Genomic DNA, 5,869 nt, shown 5'->3' with positions numbered 1-5,869 from the left:
TGAGCTTACGTTGACGACGATGTAATCTATTTTGAGTGTTCTTGACTGACTTCCTTTTCCGAAAGTTGTGTGGAGCGAGATGTATCCCATCGGTTGAACTGGGGTATCTCCTAGCTCGAACAGGATTTCCGGATATTCTTTTTCTTCCAAGCCGAGTTTGTCGAAACCGGTTTTGAATTAGATATCGGCAGAGCTCCTCTGGTCTATCAACGTATGGTGAAGATTTGCATTTGCCAGTATAATAGTGATGACCATGGGATCGTCATGCCTTGATGTGACGCCGGATGCATCTTCCTTGGTAAAAGTGATCGCTGGGATGTCGGGTGCTTCCTCTTTTTCTATGATGTGATATACATCTTTGAGATGTCTTTTGCGAGATGATTTGGAGATTCCTCCTCCGGCAAATCCGCCGTGTATCATGTGGACATGTCTTTCTGGCGTTCGAGATAATCACGCAGTTGGTCCGACATCTTCTACTCTTCTTCTTTTCCTTTGTTCATCATCTTGGGTGGCCAGGTATCGATCTAGCTTTCCTTCTCGTACAAGCTATTCTATGACATTTTTTAGGTCAAAACACTCATTGGTGGAGTACCCACAGATTCGATGGTATTCACAATATTCAGCCTAGTTTTCTCCTCCTTTTTTGCCTTTGAGTGGTCGAGCTGGTGGTATTTTTTCCGTGTTGCAAACCTCTCTGTATACATCCACAAGAGACACCCGAAGAGAGGTATAATTGTGGTATTTTTTATTTTCTCTCCATGTCGATCTTCCTTCTTTCTGGAATCTTTGTCTTTATCCCGGGGGGTGAACCCGGCCTTCGAGGTTTCTTCTAACCGGGAGTTTTCCTCCATGTTGATGTATTTTTCCGCTCGTTCCTGCACCTCGTTCAGAGATGTGGGGTACTTTTTTGATATAGATTGACTAAAGGGTCCTTCTCACAAGCTATTAATAAGGTCCAAAATGGTGGCTTCTGTTGGCAAGTTCTGTATATCCATACATGTCTTGTTGAATTTTTCCATGTAGTTACGTAGGGTTTCCCGTTCTCCTTGTCGGATTCCCAATAAGCTCGGAGCATGTTTAACTTTGTCCTTTTGGATGGAGAATCTGGCTAGGAATTTTTTAGCCATGTCGTCGAAACTTGAGATGGACCTAGGAGGGAGATTGTCAAACCATCTGATTGCTATTTTTGTTAAAGTAGTTGGAAAGGCTTTGCAACGAACTGCATCTGAGGCATCGGTGAGATACATTCTGCTTCTGAAGTTGCTGAGATGATGGCTGGGATCTGTAGTGCCATCGTATAAGGTCATGTCTGGGAGTTTAAAGTCCTTTGGAATTTTCGTCTTCATGATCTCTTTGGTGAATGGGTCTTGCTCCTTTCGTGCATTATCTTCGGGAGTGGATCGGCTGGCTTTGGTCTTGACATCGGCATCAAGTTTTAGGAGTTTGGTTTCCAGTTCCTGGTGCCGCCTTATTTCTCTTTGTAGATCCTTCTCGGCCTCTCATTGACGTAGAGCGTCTTCTTCAAGTTGTTTTAACCGATCTTGAAATGCATCTAGGGCTCCCTCTTTTGGGGAGTTCTTATTGTTGATTTGGGGAGTATCTTTTGGTGTGGAGTCCACATTTTTATGCGGCGTTCTTTCTTCTAGACCTGAGGTGTGATCGTTGTCGTTATCGTCCGCCATGGTAATGGGATGACTTCCAGGTCCCCGGCAATGGCGCCAATGTTCTGTGGGTTACTTGAAACTGTAGGTCGATCTCGGACGAGATCTTCTATACTGGTCGGAATGGAGGTATCCGATTTGTAGGACTTGATGGAGGTGTTGATTCCTTCATCCCCGGAGGATGGGGGTACCTGCAAGGGACTCCGATGCTTAAGTTAGCAAGGGTATTAAGTAGGTATTGAGTATAATCAGAGTATGAGTTATACTTGGGTGCTCCAGTGTATTTATAATGGTGTAGAGTGACCTTTGCAGATAAGATAAGTTAGTTATCTTATCTTATCTTTATCTTTATCTTTCATGGGTACCGCCCTTATCTCTATAGGCTTGGGCTACCTTTGGATTGGGGTCGTGTTCCTCTATTTAGGCCCTTTCTTGGGCTTTCCTGTGACTTGGCTGAGCTCTTTGATAAGAGGTCGGGTCATCCTGACCTGAAAAGGTCGGTCGCTTTGTCTGTAGAACATCCCGGGTCGGACAGCTCGACCCAGGGTATGAACAGTTATCATAGTATTAGGAATTTTAAATTTTAAATCTAATCCATTAAGATCAAATATGATTTAAATTTTCAAGTCTTATTTTTATCTTTTTGTTAGTTTGTTAAGGGCCTATTTAAACATCTTTGGTGAGACTATTTGGAACAACTTTGACGAATAAAATTTCCTTAGTGCTTTATGCACATTTTTAGTGTGATTAAATGAGGTGAGTAATTTGCTTCGCTTATTGCATGGAGAAGATTGAGTGATTAAATTTTTATCCCTCTGATCTAGGTTTTCAAGGACAGGTTCTTTGAAGGTCTAGTAGGGAAAATCCTTCCGGTGACCTAGGTTGCTAAGAACAAGTTTCATAGAGGTCTAGTAAGAAAACCCTTCCAGTGACCTAGGTTGCTAAGAACAAGTTTCTTATAGGTCTAGTAGGAAAAACACCACTTATCTATCCTTTTATATTTCTGTTGTGATGTTTTCTATCTTTTTGTTATCGTTTTATCTTTCGTTTTAATTCCTTATCACTAGGTAAGGAGTGTTCTGAGGTTGAACTTGTTAAACTCGTTGGTTGTTGAAATAATTCTGATTGAAACCACCCTGAGAGTTGTTGATGAAATTCGGTGGTTGCCTCAAACAAATGTTTGGTTGATTTCTCCGCCCTTAATCAAAATTATTGGAATAAAGTCCTTTGTTGGGGTTTCTATAGGAACTCCCCATGAAATTCACTTGCTCATGAATGAAGTTGCCATACTCATAAGTCTTGTCCTGAGGCCAACCGCCACTCATATCAGGAAGTGTTTTGAGCATTAATGGCTGAGACTTGCATCCCACTTAAGTGTTGTGTAAGAGCACTGATTTGCTGAGACACCACCTTGTTCTGAGCGCGAAGTTCACCCAATGTATCCGATTCCATGACTCTTTCTTTCACAGTAGTCCTCTCAGAAGAATATAGGTATTGGTTATTGGCAACCATTTCAATCAACTTTGTAGCTTCCTCTAGGGTCTTTTTCATGTGAAGTGATCCACCTGCAGAATTATCAAGAGACATTTTGGCCATCTCAGAAATGCCATCATAAAATATCTACAACTACATCCACTCTGTGAACATACCTGGAGGACATTTTTTTATCATTAACTTATACCTCTCCCAGGCTTCATAGAGGGATTCACCATCTTTTTGCCTAAAGGTTTGGACATCTGTCCTCAGCTTAGTTAGCCTCTGAGGTTGAAAGAATTTGGTTAGAAACTTGTTGACCACCTTATCCCAAGTGTCCAAGTTATCCTTGGGTTGAGTGTCAAGCCACTGCTTTGCTCTATCCCTCATAGCAAATGGGAAGAGAAGTAGCTTGTAGACATGAGGATGCACATCACTGATCTTCACAGTCTCACAGATTTGCAGAAAATTTGAGATGAATAAGTTTGGTCTTCTAGTGGGAGTCCATGAAACTGGCGATTCTATTGCACTAGGGTGATCAATTGAGGCTTTAGCTCAAAGTTGTTAGCAGCAAAAGGGGGCACAACGATGTTGTTCCCATAGAAATCAGGAGTGAATGAGCCAAGAGTTCTCTTGGGTTGCTCATTTGCATTCGGATCCATATTGACTCTTCAGCCTTTTGCTTAAAAATTGTCCCTACTTATTGATGAGCAGATAATTTATATTCTTTTTGGCATTATTTTTAGGTAATTTCTAGTATGTTTTAGTTACTTTTTAGTATATTTTGTTAGTTTTTATGAAAAATCCACATTTTTGGACTTTACTATGAGTTTGTGTGTTTTTCTGTGATTTCAGGTATTTTCTGGCTGAAATTGAGGGACCTGAGCAAAAATCTGATTCAGAGGCTGAGAAATGACTGCAGATGCTGTTGGATTCTGACCCTTCTGCACTCGAAGTAGATTTTCCGGAGCTACAGAAGCCCAATTGTGCCTGAGATTTGATGACCCAAACTGGCATCCAAACTCCCGCCACAAACCCTTTTCTGACGTAAAACGCCAGAACTAGCACCAGCACTGGAGTTAAACGCCCCAACTGGCACCCAAGCTGGCTTTTAACTCCAAAGATGGCCTATGCACGTGAAAACTTCAAAGCTTAGCCCAAGCACACACCAAGTGGGCCCCAAAAGTGGATTTTTGCACTATTTACTCATTTTCTGTAAACCTAGTTTACTAGTTTAGTATAAATAGCACTTTTTACTATTGTATTGGGGTCTTCTTTGGAACCCTTGAGATTTATGATCATCTTTGGAGAGGCTGGCCATTCGGCCATGCCTAGACTTTTTTCTCTTATGTATTTTCAACGGTGGAGTTTCTACACCTTAAAGATTAAGGTGAGGAGCTCTGCTGTTCCTCATGAATTAATGCAAGTACTATTGTTTTTTCCTTCAACTCACGCCTACTTCTTCTCCAAGATATACTCTTGCACTTAATTCAGTTAAGCCAGACTGAAGGGGTGATCCGTGACAATCACTGGTGGACGAAATTGTGATCAATGTTCTAACTATTTTGAGTTGAAGTCTTTTATTATGGCACTGGTTGAATTCACAACTCCGTTCAACTAACCAGCAAGTGTACTGGGTCGTCCAAGTAATAAACCTTACGTGAGTAAGGGTCGATCCTACAGAGATTGTTGGTATGAAGCAAGCTATGGTCACCTTGTAAATCTCAATTAGGCAGATTAAATATTGATTTATGTTTTCGAAAATTAATAATAAAAAGAAAATAAAAGGGATAGAAATACTTATGTAAATTAATAGTGGGAATTTCAGATAAGTGTATGAAGATGCTGTGCTCCTCTTGAATCTCTACTTTCTTATTGCTTTCATCCAATCCTTCTTACTCCTTTCCATGGCAAGCTGTATGTAAGGCATCACCGTTGTCAATGGCTACATCCCATCCTCTCAGTGAAAATGGTCCTCTGCGGCTGTCACTCGCATGGCTAATCATCTGTCGGTTCTCAATCAGGTTGGAATAGAATCCCTTGATTCTTTTGCGCTTGTCATCACGCCCAGCCTTCAGGAGTTTGAAGCTCGTCACAGTCATTCAATCCCAGAATCCTACTCGGAATACCATAGACAAGGTTTAGACTTTCTGGATCCTCATGAATGCCGCCATCTATCTAACTTATACCACGAAGATTCTGTTGGGGAATCTAAGAGATACGCATTCAAGCTCTGTTGCATGTAGAACGGAAGTGGTTGTCAATCACGTGCGTTCATAAGTGAGAATGAGAATGAGGGTTATCTAATCATCACATTCATCATGTTCTTGGGTGCGAATGAATATCTTGGAATAAGAATAAAAGAGAATTGAATAGAAAGTAATAGTAATTGTATTGAAACTTGAGGTACAGTAGAGCTCCACACCCTTAATCTATGGTGTGTAGAAACTCCACCGTTGAAAATACATAAGTAAAAGGTTCAGGCATGGCCGAATGGCCAGCCCCCTAAAACGTGATCAATAGCCTCTTAGGATGAAGAATAAAACAAAACTGAGACAAAAGATGTCTAATACATTAGTAAATCATCCTATTTATAATAAACTAGCTCCTAGGGTTTACATGAGTAAGTAATTGATGCATAAATCCACTTCCGGGGCCCACTTGGTGTATGCTTGGGCTGAGCTTGATCAATCCACGAGCTGAGGCATCTCTTGGAGTTGAACTCCGAGTTATGA

General features: G+C 41.1%; 1 pseudogene; it reads left to right on the top strand.

Moving 5' to 3' along the window:
* The first annotated feature begins 3,308 nt into the window (after positions 1–3,308).
* On the top strand, positions 3,309–3,409 carry LOC130964627 (small nucleolar RNA R71; annotated as a pseudogene).
* Positions 3,410–5,869: the final 2,460 nt, after the last annotated feature.

The sequence above is a fragment of the Arachis stenosperma genome, chromosome 2 (genome assembly GCF_014773155.1).
Source record: "Arachis stenosperma cultivar V10309 chromosome 2, arast.V10309.gnm1.PFL2, whole genome shotgun sequence".
NCBI lineage: Eukaryota > Viridiplantae > Streptophyta > Magnoliopsida > Fabales > Fabaceae > Arachis > Arachis stenosperma.
The sequence above is the reverse complement of the archived record's forward strand: the minus strand, read 5'-3'. Positions and strand labels throughout refer to the sequence as shown.